Here is a 17,500-nt window from a genome sequence, read left to right on the forward strand (position 1 = left end):
AGGGATGGAGGGAGACAGAGGTAGAGAGACAGAGGCTCAGAGAGAGAGAGAGAGAGAGAGTGTGTGTGTGTGTGTGTGAAAGAGAGAGAGAGAGAAAAAGAGAGAGAGAGGTTTTTTTCGTGTGTGTGTGTGCGTGTGAAAGAGAGAGAGAAAGAGATAGGGACAACGTGTGGGTGAGAGAGGGAGCGAGGGGCGGAGACAGAGAGAGACCGAGAGAGGTTCAGAGAGAGAGAGAGAGAGGGTGGGAGCGAGGGACGGAGACAGAGAGACAGGGAGAGAGAGAGATTTTTCCCAAACCACCCTCACATTATTATAAAACACCTGCCTAAATCCGCGTCGACCTTTTATTTTCATTTCTATTTAGTCTTTTTTTTTTTTCTTTCTTTTTTTTTTTTAGAGAGAGAGAGAGAGATTCTTGTTTTCAGGGCCAACACGGGTTGCAGATTGCACACACACACACACACACACACACACACACACACACACACACACACACACACACGCACACACACACACGCACACACACACACGCACGCACACACAAACACACACACACACACACACAAACACACACACTGGATTGGCTCTGATCTTTCCAGTCTTTTCTCGCTTCACTCTGTGACGCGCGTGCGCGTGCAATCCCCCTAACACACCCCACTCACACCACTCCACACTGCGCACATTTTAACTCACTCAGTACGGCCAGTCCTCTCTTCTCCTCTACACAGACCCCTCGGATGTCCAGTGGGTGTATGAATGACCCAACCTTTAGCTTCCGTCGTCAGAACTGTGGTATTCTTTGTCAACATTCACCTCTTCAGTATAAGAGCCTTCCGTTTGTAATATTTTGATGGTGGTAATTGGGGAGAAACGCTGTTAACGTCGTCTCTTTCGCCGTTCGTATGGAGAGAGTTAATCCACACCTCATCTTGTCTCCCTCCACTATCCTTCACTCTGTGACGCGCGTGCGCGTGCAATCCCCCTAACACACCCCACTCACACCACTCCACACTACGCACATTGTAATCCACACCTCATCTCCCCCTAACACACCCCCACTCACACCACTCCACACTACGCACATTGTAATCCACACCTCATCTCCCCCTAACACACCCCACTCACACCACTCCACACTACGCACATTGTAATCCACACCTCATCTCCCCCAAACACACCCCACTCACACCACTCCACACTACGCACATTGTAATCCACACCTCATCTCCCCCTAACACACCCCACTCACACCACTCCAGACTACGCACATTGTAATCCACAACTCATCTCCCCCAAACACACCCCACTCACACCACTCCACACTACGCACATTGTAATCCACACCTCATCTCCCCCTAACACCCCCCCACTCACACCACTCCACACTACGCACATTGTAATCCACACCTCATCTCCCCCTAACACACCCCACTCGCACCACACTACGCACATTGTAATCCACACCTCATCTCCCCCTAACACACACCCACTCACACCACTCCACACTACGCACATTGTAATCCACACCTCATCTCCCCCTAACACCCCCCCACTCACACCACTCCACACTACGCACATTGTAATCCACACCTCATCTCCCCCAAACACCCCCCCACTCACACCACTCCACACTACGCACATTGTAATCCACACCTCATCTCCCCCTCACACCCCCCACTCACACCACTCCACACTACGCACATTGTTATCCACACCTCATCTCCCCCTAACACCCCCCACTCACACCACTCCACACTACGCACATTGTAATCCACACCTCATCTCCCCCAAACACACCCCACTCACACCACTCCACACTACGCACATTGTAATCCACACCTCATCTCCCCCAAACACCCCCCCACTCACACCACTCCACACTACGCACATTGTAATCCACACCTCATCTCCCCCTAACACACCCCACTCACACCACTCCACACTACGCGCATTGTAATCCACACCTCATCTCCCCCTAACACACACCCACTCACACCACTCCACACTACGCACATTGTAATCCACACCTCATCTCCCCCAAACACCCCCCACTCACACCACTCCACACTACGCACATTGTAATCCACACCTCATCTCCCCCTAACACACCCCCACTCACACCACTCCACACTACGCACATTGTAATCCACACCTGATCTCCGCCTAACACACCCCACTCACACCACTCCACACTATGCACATTGTAATCCACACCTCATCTCCCCCTAACACACCCCCACTCACACCACTCCACACTACGCACATTGTAATCCACACCTCATCTCCCCCTAACACACCCCACTCACACCACTCCACACTACGCACATTGTAATCCACACCTCATCTCCCCCTAACACACCCCCACTCACACCACTCCACACTACGCACATTGTAATCCACACCTGATCTCCGCCTAACACACCCCACTCACACCACTCCACACTACGCACATTGTAATCCACACCTCATCTCCCCCTAACACACCCCCACTCACACCACTCCACACTACGCACATTGTAATCCACACCTCATCTCCCCCTAACACACACCCACTCACACCACTCCACACTACGCACATTGTAATCCACACCTCATCTCCCCCTAACACCCCCTCCCCACTCACACCACTCCACACTACGCACATTGTAATCCACACCTCATCTCCCCCTAACACCCCCCCCACTCACACCACTCCACACTACGCACATTGTAATCCACACCTCATCTCCCCCTAACACCCCCCACTCACACCACTCCACACTACGCACATTGTAATCCACACCTCATCTCCCCCTAACACACCCCCACTCACACCACTCCACACTACGCACATTGTAATCCACACCTCATCTCCCCCTAACACACCCCACTCACACCACTCCACACGACGCACATCATAATCCACACCTCATCTCCCCCAAACACACCCCACTCACACCACTCCACACTACGCACATTGTAATCCACACCTCATCTCCCCCTAACACACCCCACTCACACCACTCCAGACTACGCACATTGTAATCCACACCTCATCTCCCCCAAACACACCCCACTCACACCACTCCACACTACGCACATTGTAATCCACACCTCATCTCCCCCTAACACCCCCCCACTCACACCACTCCACACTACGCACATTGTAATCCACACCTCATCTCCCCCTAACACACCCCACTCACACCACACTACGCACATTGTAATCCACACCTCATCTCCCCCTAACACACACCCACTCACACCACTCCACACTACGCACATTGTAATCCACACCTCATCTCCCCCTAACACCCCCCCACTCACACCACTCCACACTACGCACATTGTAATCCACACCTCATCTCCCCCAAACACCCCCCCCACTCACACCACTCCACACTACGCACATTGTAATCCACACCTCATCTCCCCCTAACACCCCCCACTCACACCACTCCACACTACGCACATTGTTATCCACACCTCATCTCCCCCTAACACCCCCCACTCACACCACTCCACACTACGCACATTGTAATCCACACCTCATCTCCCCCAAACACACCCCACTCACACCACTCCACACTACGCACATTGTAATCCACACCTCATCTCCCCCAAACACCCCCCCACTCACACCACTCCACACTACGCACATTGTAATCCACACCTCATCTCCCCCTAACACACCCCACTCACACCACTCCACACTACGCGCATTGTAATCCACACCTCATCTCCCCCTAACACACACCCACTCACACCACTCCACACTACGCACATTGTAATCCACACCTCATCTCCCCCAAACACCCCCCACTCACACCACTCCACACTACGCACATTGTAATCCACACCTCATCTCCCCCTAACACACCCCCACTCACACCACTCCACACTACGCACATTGTAATCCACACCTTATCTCCCCCTAACACACCCCACTCACACCACTCCACACTACGCACATTGTAATCCACACCTCATCTCCCCCTAACACACCCCCACTCACACCACTCCACACTACGCACATTGTAATCCACACCTCATCTCCCCCTAACACACCCCACTCACACCACTCCACACTACGCACATTGTAATCCACACCTCATCTCCCCCTAACACACCCCCACTCACACCACTCCACACTACGCACATTGTAATCCACACCTGATCTCCGCCTAACACACCCCACTCACACCACTCCACACTACGCACATTGTAATCCACACCTCATCTCCCCCTAACACACCCCCACTCACACCACTCCACACTACGCACATTGTAATCCACACCTCATCTCCCCCTAACACCCCCCCACTCACACCACTCCACACTACGCACATTGTAATCCACACCTCATCTCCCCTAACACCCCCTCCCCACTCACACCACTCCACACTACGCACATTGTAATCCACACCTCATCTCCCCCTAACACACCCCCACTCACACCACTCCACACTACGCACATTGTAATCCACACCTCATCTCCCCCTAACACCCCCCCACTCACACCACTCCACACTACGCACATTGTAATCCACACCTCATCTCCCCCTAACACACCCCACTCACACCACTCCACACTACGCACATTGTAATCCACACCTCATCTCCCCCTAACACACCCCACTCACACCACTCCACACTACGCACATTGTAATCCACACCTCATCTCCCCCTAACACACCCCACTCACACCACTCCACACTACGCACATTGTAATCCACACCCCATCTTGTCTCCCTCCACTATCCTCCGTCCTATCACTTTCCCTACTCCTCTCGTATTGAATTGTATTGTATTGTATTGTATTGTATTGTATTGTGCTGTGCTGTGTTGTATTGTATTGTAATTGTATTGTGCTGTGTTGTATTAAAATTGTATTGTACTGTACTGTGTTGTTTTGTGCTGTGTTGTATTGTATTGTGCTGCGTTGTATTGTATTGTATAGCACTGTATTGTATTGTATTGTGCTGTGTTGTATTGTATTGTATTGTAATTGTATTGTGTTGTAATTGCATTGTATTGTAATTGTATTGTAATTGCATTGTATTGTATTGTAATTGCATTGCAATTGCATTGCATTGTATTGTATTGTAAATGTACTGTAATTGTATTGTATTGTATTGTGTTACTCTTTCTTGTCACAACAGATTTCTCTGTGTGAAATTCGGGCTGTTCCCCAGGTAGAGCGCGTCGCTACACAGTGAACGCCACCCACTTTTTTTTTTTTTTTTTTCTTTTTTTGATAATTTTGTTTCTGCCTGTAATTTTATTTGTTTTCCTATCGAAGTGGATTTTTTCCACAACATTTTGCTAAGGACAACCTTTTGTCGCCTTGGGTTCTCTTACGTGCGCTAAGTGCATGCTTCACACGGGACCTCGGTTTATCGTCTCATCCGAATGACTACAGCGTACAGACCACCACTCAAAGTCTAGTGGAACGGGGGAAGAAATACTGAAGATTATGGGATTCGAACCAGTGCGCACAGATTCTCTCGCTTCCTAGGCGGACGCGTAACCTAAAGGCCAACACTCCACTCTCTACCCAGCCTCCCCCCCCCCCCCACTGCCTTACCCCGTAAAACAGATGAGGAGGTAAACGGCCACATGTGATAATTACATTCTGCGGGGAAGGGGTGTGTGGGGCGGGGGGAGGGAGGGGGGTGGGAGGGAGTGGGGGGACGGAGGGCAAGCGAAAGATTCGCATCATGAAGACAGTTTGCTCACCATGTAACCACAAACCATGGCGTCAGTCGCCTGCGTAAAGGGGCAGACAACGCTTTTTCATTTGTCCACAATGATGATGATGATGGTGATGGAGTCTCCCGTCGGACCGACGGATGAGTAGGCAGGCAGGCTTATCTGTCGGTGTGTGTCCTCATATGGGAGAAGAGACCGATTCTGGATGCGCAGCACTTCCCACAGGTGTTGCAAGGGAAAACGTCTCCAGAAGTTGAGCCCTGCTTCCTTCGCTCACGCTTCTCCTTAATGGCCAGCGTTCTCTTGTTTTCAAACGTCTTTATGCCACTAGAGCACAGCATCCTCCAGCGACAGCGGTCAAGGGCATCAGTTTCCCAGGAAGCGATGTCTATGTCACAGGCTTTGAGGTTTGTCTTCAAGGTGTCCTTGAAGCGCTTGCAGGGGCTTCCAAGTTCGCGGTGGCCTTCCTACTGCTGGCCATACAATAGCATCTTCGGGATCCTGCTGTCTGTGATTGAATGATACATGAAATAAATGGATGATGAGCGCACAGTGATGTATCTGTATAATATTTTATACATTGTATAGCGGGGCCACAGATCCACGACTGACCGTGTTCAAATTCCGGTATCAACCCGTGCAAGTTTCTGTTTCTCAGTAGTTATTTGTTTGTTTATTCAACTCTGTATTCATCGTACTTGACGAAAAAAAAAGTGTTAAGTAGCTATTGGGGGGGTTGGGGAATTGCACGAGACACCCCATAGATCTGGATTAAGGATTCCAGTCGATAGGTCCTTAAACTTTACCCATCTCGTGTATATAGCATCCGCCATGCACATTGTGAAAAATCATCCAGCTTTAGAGGGGTTTTTATCCCTTCCCTTTCTCCAACTTCGTCATGTTCTGTGAGGGAGAAAGGAACAGGGGCGGGGTGGGAAGAGTGGGGGAGGGGGTGGTGATGATGACACGGATACCTATATAGCGCCTGTCCTCGGTCGGAGACCAAGCTCCAAGCGCTTTACAAACACTGAAGCAGTTGCGCAACATGTTTCTTACCTGGATGGAGCCGATTGACGGCTGCCATTGGGCGCTCATCATCCATTTGTTTCCTGTATCATTCATTCACGTTTCTGTCACGCACACATACACACTCATACAGACATGTAACATTTTACGTGTACAGCCGTTTTGGTATACTTTCTCCGCCATGTAGGCGACCACACTCCGTTTTCGGGGGGGTGATTGCTGGGTTTGTTATTGTTTCCATAACCCACCGAACGCTGACATTGATTAACGTGCGTATTTGATTTTCTGCATGCGTATACACACTAAGGGGGGTTCCGGCACTAAGGAGGTCTGCACATAATATGTTGATTTGGAAGATTAGAAAAATGTCGGGTATATTTGGGTATATTCTTTAATTTTTTTTTTTTTTTTTAAACAACCCACTCCAACTCTGACATGGACGTTTGGTCTGATTTCGGCACTTCACCTCCCCCACCCCTCCCCCAACCCCCACTCATCCCCCCCCCCTCGCCCAACATATGTCTTTCGACGGTGGTCCACTGTCGTGGATACGTTTGCTAATGCCATGCCATGCCACAAACATCACCACATGGACAGCGCACTTTGTGAGGGGAAAAAAAAACTTGGGTAATGGTGGAGAGAAGGAGTGGGGGAGAGAGAGGGGAAGGGAGAGAGGTGGGAGAGAAAGAGAGGTGGGAGAAAGAGAGAGGAGGGAGGGAGAGAGGAGGGAGAGAGGGAGGGGGAGGGAGAGAGAGAGGGGGGAGGGAGAGAGAGGAGGTAGAGAGAGAGAGGTGGGAGAGAAAGAGAGAGGAGGGAGGGAGAGAGAGAGGTGGGAGAGAAAGAGAGGAGGGAGGGAGAGAGGTGGCAGAAAGAGAGAGGAGGGAGAGAGGAGGGAGAGAGGGAGGGGGAGGGAGAGAGAGAGGGGAGGGAAAGAGAGAGGAGGAGAGAGTGAGAGAGAGAGGGGGGGAGGGAGAGAGAGGAGGTAGAGAGAGAGGAGGAGGAGAGAAAGGGAGAGAGGGGAGGGAGAGAGAGGAGGGAGAGAGAGAAAAAAAAAGAGGGGTGGGAGAGAGAGAAAGAGACAAGAGGGAGAGAGAGGGGGGAGGAAGGGAGAGAGAGACTAGGGAGAGAAAGAGAGAGAGAGAGAGGTTGGAGGGAGGTTAGGACGAGGTTGAAGAGTAGATTTTTCACCACAGCAATTTCCTTTTTTTTTTTTCTTTTTTTTTTTTTTTACATAGTTCTCTTCAAAACAGCTATAACCCGCCCCTTCCTCACCCGCACCTTCCTCAAACAATAAAAGAAAAATCATTATCAAAAATAAACAAACACACCCAAAACCCCAAGAGCACCAACGAACGATCTCCTATCATCAAAGTACATCAAAAACACCCCCTCCCCCCCCCCCCCCCCCACCCCATCCCACCCTAACACCCACCCCTCTTCCCTAATCCTCTTTCTCCTCCTCCTCCTCCTCCTCCTCCTCCTCATCATCATCAAAAACAGATCGACAACCATCGACATCTTTCCACACAGCAGACTTTTTTTTTCTTCTTCTTTTTTTTATTTTTTTATTTTTTTTTTTTATTAAAACACACACACAAAAACCACAAACCAACCCAACACTCGCGTCATTGCCCGAGGCGACACTAAAACGCACTGGACGGGAGGAGACGTACTTGATCAATCACTGAGGGATTCTCTGTCTCTCTCTCTCTCTCTCTCTCTCTCTCTCTGTGTTCAAAAAGTGATCATGGATAGGGGGGCGGGGGTGAAGAGGGGGGCGGGGGGGGGGGGGGGGGGGGGGGGCAGGGGGGGGGGGGTGAGGCGGAGGGTGGTTAGGTTCGGGGTGTGGGTGATGGATTGATGGGTGGGTGTGGGAGGTCGGGGGTGTAGGGGGTCAGTGGAGTGGAGGGGGGTGGGTGTGCGAGGATTAGGGTCGATAGGTGATGATGACAGTATGTCCGAAGCGCACGTGCAGAACAGGACAGGACAGGACAGGACAGGACCGGACCGGACAATCAGAGCAGAAGCAAAGGGTGTGTGGTGGTGGTTGGGGCGGGGGGGGGGGGGGGGGAGGGGAGGGGAGGGGGGAGGTTTTGGAACGTTAATCACCATCCTCATCTGACGGCGCCTGTCACATCAAAGACCCACCGACCTGGACATCCGTTCCCCCCCACACCCCCCTCCATCCGCCCCCCAGCACCCCCACACCCCCCAAAACAACAAACGAGCGATTCATCATCATAGGACTGGTATGGGCCCCATCCTCTTCTCAGCTTTAATTACTATTAACTGGCGGGTCACAGCTGGCCAGACTCAGGGTCAGCTCACAGCCATTGCCGAGGACTGCGGGAAGCAGGAAAAGAAGAAGTAGCAGTGGTACTAGAAGAAGGAGGAGGAAGAAGAGAAGGAGGAGGAGGAATAGGAGGAGGAGGAGGAGGAGGAAACAAAAGAAGAAGAAGTAGCAGTGGTATTAGGAGGAGGAGGAGGAGGAGGAAGAGAAGGAGGAGGAGGAATAGGGGGAGGAGGAGGAGGAGGAAACAAAAGAAGAAGAAGAAGTAGCAGTGGTATCAGAAGGAGGAGGAGGAGGAAAAGGAGGAGGAAAAGGAGGAGGAGGAGGAAACAAAAGAAGAAGAAGAAAAAGAAGAAGAAGTAGTAGTTGTAGTAGTAGTAGAAGAAGAATAAGAAGATGAAGAAGAAGAAGGGATGACGAAGAAGATGCAGAAAGAAGAAGAAGAAAAAGAAGAAGAAGAAGAAGAAGAAGATGATGATGATGATGATGATGATGATGATGATGATGATGATGATGATGATGACGAAGGAGATGACGAAGACGAAGAAGATGCAGAAAAAAGAAGAAGAAGAAGATGATGATGATGATGATGATGATGATGATGATGATGATGATGACGAAGGAGATGACGAAGACGAAGAAGAAGAAGAAGAAGAAGAAGAAGAAGAAGAAGAAGAAGAAGAAGAAGAAGATGATGATGATGATGATGATGACGAAGGAGATGACGAAGACGAAGAAGAAGAAGAAGAAGAAGAAGAAGAAGAAGAAGAAGAAGAAGAAAGTTCCTTCCTTTGATTTCCTTTTCGCTCGGTCAGTCTGCAGTGTTATGTGTCCAGGATCAGAGGACAGGTCGGACGCGGGCTTTGCTCTGCACACGTATTATGGCTGCATCCACGTTTCTTCTTCCCCTGTGCACTTCTCTTGGTGTGATGACGGAGTGGACGTCCACGACTCCTTGGGAAAACTGCTCATTCCGTCTTCAGAGGGGGGGAATTGTGGATATTGTTCATATGCACGCACGTACGTACGCACGCACGCACACACACACACACACACACACACACACATACACACACACACACACGATTATACATACATGTGCGCATACATGTTTATACGCATGCATGCTAATGCACACACACACACACACACACACACACACACACACACACATTACTACAACAACAACAACTACCACCACTACTACTACTACTACTACTACTACCACCATCCCCCCCCCCCCCCCCCCCCACCGTACAATACAAAACCATACTAAGCCACATCATATAATACCATACAATACTATACCGTGCCCCCGACTGAAGATAAGACTGAAACAGTCGTGATCTTTGGGGTTTGGGTTGGGGGGGGGGGGGGGGGGGGGGGGGGGGGTCTTCTCTTTTTCTCTTTTCTGCGGACTTCGCATGAATGAACAAGTTGGCCAACCATGAAGTAACGTCAGCGATATGTCGACAGATTGTCGACGGGAGTAAAAAAAAAAAAAAAAAAAAAAAAAAAAATTATTAAAAAAAGCCGGCTTCCTCGAGAAGCCTTGATATAGTTGGTGACTTCCATGCGTTATAAATTGAATGGTTACCGGGGACTGGAGTTGAGACCTTCTTCTTCTTCTTCGTTCGTGGGCTGCAACTCCCACGTTCCTTCGTTTGTACACGAGTGGGCTTTTACGTGCATGACCGTTTTAACCCCGCCATGTTGGCAGCCATACTCCGTTTTCGAGTGCTGGGTATGTTCTTGTTTCCATACCCCATCGAACGCTGACATGAACTACACGGATCTTCAACGTGCGTATTTGATCTTCTGCTTGCGTATACACACGAAGGGGGTTCTGGCACAAGTAGATTTGCATATATGTTGATCCTGGGAGATAGGAAAAAAATCTCCACCCTTTACCCACCCGGCGCCGTTACCGAGATTTGAACCCGGGACCCTCAGACTGAAAGTGCAACGCTTTAACCACTGGGCTATTGTGCCCGTCGAGTTGAGACAAAAAAAAAAGAAAAAAAAAGAAGTTCTTCCACCGACTGGCTGAGGTCCACACAGGTCCGTTGTTTCTGGACCAGTGCCGGTTGCTCAACCAACCACAGCAGACCTTCGGATGGTGGTGGGTAAAATTACGCGACCGGTTTAAAAGAAAGTTTCCGTGCGTTTTGAAATGCATACATGTGAGTAATTAAATGTCACGTGTAATCTCCCCTTCTACTACTATTATTGCTACTGCTACTGCTACTACTACTACTACTACTACTACCCCTTCTACCACTGCCATCACTACTTCTGTTGTACAAATACTGCCACTATTACCACTGCTACTACTACTGATAATCAACTGAAATTTTTATAGCGCCTTCCGAACGCTCAAGGCGCTTCACACACACACACATACTGGACAAGAACCTTCACAATCAGAGTCGAGATCCACAGAAAATGGGCCACGACATGCTCCAATGGTAATATAGCTTTAAATATGCACGAAACGGCCAACAGCAAAGTGAGAGCTGTATTATCAATGGTTTCTCTAGTCAATGGGAAACCATTTACAGCTTAGCCTTTTGTGAAGGACTATGGCTCTCAATCTAGGAGGCAAAATTGCACTGGCTCTTAGTGCTGCAGCCTTGTGGGATAGTTGGCCTTTGGGAACCATCCCAACGCCGACTGTCCTAAAACCCTCTTGGCCGAGAGAGTGGGGATGTAACTTGGGCAAGACTATAATCAAATTCTAGCCCAAATAGCCGAAACAGCAGTTGCCTCCTCTGCTGTTCTGATGGTCATAGTCAGACACGACTATCATATATAATATATATATACACGAAAGTTGACTTCAATAAGAATACGTCCTAGAATTTAACGTACTGAACTTGGAATATTAGCGTGGCGATCTCAAAACGCGATGCGCTCGGATATTGCTGAGTGTTCTGAGTTGGATTCAAACATGGTGACGATACTGAAACGCTCTTCATCATTATTTTATACCATGCCATTTTTGAAATACCCAAACACAGAAGTGGGCACTCATTCTGTCAGAGAGAGAGAGAGAGAGAGAGAGAGAGAGAGAGAGAGAGAGAGAGAGCTCTGTGCTTGTCCCCCTAAAAAAAACGCCAAGTTGAGGACGGGGTCCCTAGGTCTGTTTGTCTGCCTGCCTTCCCCGCCTGCCCTCCTTGCCCCATAAACATTTTATTCCTTCACATAACTGTCATCTTTCACTGCCTCGCTCACTCCATGTCCACCCTGCTCCCATACTCATGGGGTCACACTTGTCGTAGGCTTGTTGGTGACTGTCTCCTCCAGAGTCCAAAGCGGAGCAAGGTTTTTGACCAGGGAAACAAAACAGGTTTCGCGATGATTATCTCTCGTCTTTTGTCAACTCTTGTGGTCTCCTGCAGTGGAGGTCATTCACCACAGACGACGTGGCAACCATTTCTCTCCATCTCTCCCTGTTATTTCGACTCTCTCAGGATGTCGCTCAAATATCATATCATATATAATATCACGCGTCACAGCTTTTAGGCTTTATTAGCCTTTTACCTGAAGTCTAAAGTCTCAGGCCTGTGCATTCTGGGAAGTTGGTCCTCTGTTTGTTTTTTGTTGTTTTTTTTGTTTTGCTTTTTGTGTTCTGTCTGCCTCTCCTTCCGTGCACCCTTCCTTGTTGATTTGTCATCTTTGAAACTTGGGGCTATCTATATTCCCCTCCACTCGTCTGTGTAACTGGCGGGGTGAACGCCTCGTTGTCAACACTACCTGTTCCGTCTTGAGGGGGGGAAAAGTTGTGGTACTGCCAAACGTGGTGGAAAGTTTTCCAGAGGGAACAGCTTTTAAAACCGAAGCTCTCGAATTAAACAAATCGGCGATGACAGCTGTGTTCGGACAAGAAATGCGTGAATTAATTAGCTCAGGGAATCGTCTCATGATACATCATCGTTTTCCCCTGTCACCCACCAACAAGCCACCTTCCCGCTTTCAATGGAATTTAAAAAAACACTCACTCTCTCTCCCTTATATGCTTAACACAACTTTTAGCGCGTGTGTGTATGTGCCTCCGCTTGCACGCGCGCGCGTGCGTATCTATCTATCTATCTATCTATCTATCTATCTATCTATCTATATATATATATATATATATATATATATGTGTGTGTGTGTGTGTGTGTGTGTGTGTGTCTGTCTGTCTGTCTCTGTGTGTGTGTCTGTGTGTGTGTGAGCGCGTGTGTGAATGGACGGAGTCTTGGCCACAAAAGGGTCATCTCTCTTTACACAATGCACCTGTCCCTCTTTACACAATGCATCTGTCCTTATTTACACAAATCACCTGTCCCTCTTTGCACAATGCACCTGTCCCTCTTCACACAATGCACCTGTCCTTCTTTACACAATGCACCTGTCCCTCTTTACACAATGCACCTGTCCTCTTTGCACAATGCACCTGTCCCTCATTACACAATGCACCTGTCCTCTTTGCACAATGCACCTGTCCCTCATTACACAAATCACCTGTCCCTCTTTGCACAATGCACCTGTCCCTCATTACACTAATCACCTGTCCTCTTTGCACAATGCACCTGTCCCTCATTACACAATGCACCTGTCCTCTTTGCACAATGCACCTGTCCCTCATTACACAATGCACCTGTCCTCTTTGCACAATGCACCTGTCCCTCATTACACAATGCACCTGTCCTCTTTGCACAATGCACCTGTCCCTCATTACACAATGCACCTGTCCTCTTTGCACAATGCACCTGTCCCTCATTACACAATGCACCTGTCCTCTTTACACAATGCACCTGTCCCTCATTGCACAATGCACCTGTCCCTCTTCACACAATGCACCTGTCCTTCTTTACACAATGCACCTGTCCCTCTTTACACAATGCACCTGTCCCTCTTCACACAATGCACCTGTCCCTCTTTACACAATGCATCTGTCCCGCTTTACACAATGCAAACGTCCCTGTCGTCGTCAATGGCCCAGCCACCCATGGGCAAACAAGTGGCGTGAGGTCAGCGCTATCAGACACACCACGCTGCCTCCCTAATGTCCCCCTGTGCTGGAAACCACATCACACACACCACCCACCACACACTGACTGCCTTTACTGCTGAGTGCCCATTTCAAAGGAACCTATTTATAACCCGGCCTGTCACCAAAAGCCATCAGACGGCTGAAAATACAACCACCACCACCACCACCAAAAAGCAACAACAACAACAACAAAATGTTGAAATCGATTGGAAAACATCAGCAATGCTACACCAGCCCACAGCCCACAACATCCTTCCACCTTTGGGAATATTATTTCCACAAATCGGATCAAAGTGAAAAGACACTGGTAATAGGATTGCATCAGGTAGAATCGTTGATCCTTGTTTCTAAGAAGAGAAAAAAAAAAATGGAAATAGATGGAAGGGGGAATGGGATGTTTATAGGGATGAATGTAGCAAGAGGTCTGTGAAACGTTTTTTTCGTCGGATAACAAACAAATCATTTCCTTCGGTAAATACGTGCTTCAGACGCAATCGCAGAACCCAATGACGTTCTCTCATGTTGAAAACTACCACTACTTTCTTCAGCTATCGTGATGGAATCTTTGTGTTGTGGAACTCAAATGTCTGCCTTCCCTACTTAAATAGACTGCATTGTGTGGGTGTCGTTAGGGTTTTCACGAATCTGATAGCTTGACTGGGAGTTGTTTTTCCTTTACAAGTGCAGCGCGCGGCAAAAAGGTCGAGAATGAACTTTCGATTCAGATCCTTTCGCAAAAACCCAAAACACACCAAAAATCTGTCCGTGTTGCACCACCGTATTCTGTGTGCTTTGTCCACAATGGGCAATTGTGAATTGGTCATTTTCAACGCTATTTTAAACGGCCTTTAAACGTTAGTTTGGCTTATTTTTCACTGCTTTCAACAACTGAAGGGTTGTCAGCCCCATTTCGCGGGCTATAAGCATGCTGGTTTGATTTGATTTGTAATTAACTGATATTGTCCTTCGTATGACTGCGGGGTGGATGGAAGCAAATCAACAATATCAACAAATACCTTTGGTGTGGTTAATGACAACCGTCATCTTCAAACAACAAGAAACAGGCTTTAATTTTTTTTTTCTTGGGGTACTTTGAATTTTCCATCGAACGTTCTTCTGAGGTTTAATTCACATTTGATGTTTTTTTTTAGCACTGTCGCTGTGTAATGTGTTCAATGTGTGCACGAGCTGTTTTCCAAGCACACCATTAAGCTTCGGGGCTTGTTGCTGCTCTGAGAATTTGCAGTGTCTTTACTCGCTTTTGAGAATGAAATCATGTTTAAAACCAACAAAACAGGCTTTGTATAATCAGAGAGCTGAGACTCCCTTTCTCTATAATGTAGGCCGACCATACATGTACGGCAAGATCACGAGAATTACTAAGACACGCCCACAAGGACTCGATTACCTACCTTTAAAACGTCCAGGCCTGAAGTCAGAATCCTTCGTGGGGAAAAAAAACCCCCAATAAAGATAGACCATGTGTGACATCCAAGGGGTGGGTGGGGTGGTGGGGGTGGAGGTGTGATGGCTCCAGATAAACTTCACAATTTATGTACCACACATGAACCGGGCCCATAAGACGAGCAAAGCCGGCAGCTTTCGCGGCGTACCACACGTTATGTTTATGTGAATTTTTTTTTTTTAAGGTCAGATTCTGACTTAGATTGTTGTTGGTTTGTTGTTGTTGTTGTTGTCGTTGTTGTTGTTGTCGTTACTGGTTTGGTTTTGTTTGATTTTATAGCGAGTTCTTTCCCCTGGCTGTGCATACATGACCCCTATTCTGTCGGGGGTCAAAGGCATTAAGTCACTCTTTTTTAATGTGTGCCAAGAGAATGAAAACTTGGTTAAAAAAACAACAACAACAAACAAAACAAAAAACAAAAAACAACCACACACAAACAACTAAACAATCAAAATCCGGACAACTAGGTGACTGATATATACATGTACACAAAAACCTGTGGTACAGGTTCACCAAAAAAAAAAGCGAACGCTCTAGCAGACAAAATAAAACAAAATGAAAATAATGAAATGAAAGACGATAGAGTTAAGATAATAATAAGAATACAAAAAAAAACAAAAAAAAAAAAAAAAAATCAATCCCCTCCCAATTCATACACTCCACCCCAATCTACCACAAAAAAGCCAGTTTTACAGGCACACACATAACACACACTCTCTCTCTCTCTCTCTCTCTCTCTGTCCGAAATTACTCTCTCACACATACTTCTTGGCAAAAAAAACAACAACAACAAACAAACAAACAAACAAAAAAGTAAGGGCAGGTTCGTATTTTTCAAGTAGTAATACCGGCTGTTTTGATGCGGTTTTTTGTTTGTTTGTTTTTTTGTCGTTGAGTGCAAGACAAACTGGTGACAGTAATAAATACACCATTCACTCCTGCCCCCATCCCCGCCCCCGCCCCCGCCCTCCCCCACTCCCCCGCCTTCCCCCCCACCCCCCCACCATACTGAAGTGGGGAGGCCAGTGCACACATAAGCCTTGAAGTGTTTGCTCTCGGATCGTTCAACATTGCTGATGCCATGTTCGTCAATGGGGTTTTTAAGGTGATTGATGTGATTTTGTGTTCATGCACCCAAACAGATCTTGCCCTCTGTCTGTCTGTCTGTCTGTCTGTCTGTCTCACTGCTGTCTGTCTGTGTCTCTCTGTCTCTCTCTCTCTCTTTCTCTCTCTCCCTCCATCCAATCTTTTTCCCTCTCTCTCTCTCTTCTCTCGCTCTCTCTCTCTCTCTCTCTCTCTCTCTCCATCCTCTATCTTTTTCCTCTCTCTCTCTCACTTTATCTCTTTCCATTTCTCTCTCTTCCTTTTTTCCTCTTTTCCTCTCTTTTCCCTCCCCCCCTCTCTCTCTCTCTCTCTCTGCAAACACACACACACACACACACACACATATATATATATATATATATATATATATATATGTATATATATATATATATATATATGTGTGTGTGTGTGTGTGTGTGTGTGTGTGTGTGTGTGTGTGTGTGTGTGAATGCTAATGGATATGCACATGAACACATACAACTACGTCTAATTATATTCGTCAACGTGCATATTACACGTGTTATATATATATATATATATATATATATATATATATATATATATATATATATATATAATATGTCTGTGTCAGCACTTGTATGCACATCATATCAAGAGTTCATGTTCCAGCGCGTACACACACCCGCTTTTGAAATAAAATAAAATAAAATACAATAAAATAAACGTGTTCTCCCGACTAGAAGTTTGTTGATAGAGAAAACAGCGTTCATGGTTGATTTTGGATGGGATGAAAACATCGTTAAAAACGAACTGAAATCAAGCGAAGAGCACTTAGATAAAATGATGAAAATGATGGTGGAGAGATAGACGTGTGTGTGTGTGTGTGTATGTGTGCGTGTGTGTGTGCGCGCGCACGTGCATGCGT

The sequence above is a fragment of the Babylonia areolata genome, chromosome 4 (assembly GCF_041734735.1).
Source record: "Babylonia areolata isolate BAREFJ2019XMU chromosome 4, ASM4173473v1, whole genome shotgun sequence".
Lineage (NCBI taxonomy): Eukaryota > Metazoa > Mollusca > Gastropoda > Neogastropoda > Buccinidae > Babylonia > Babylonia areolata.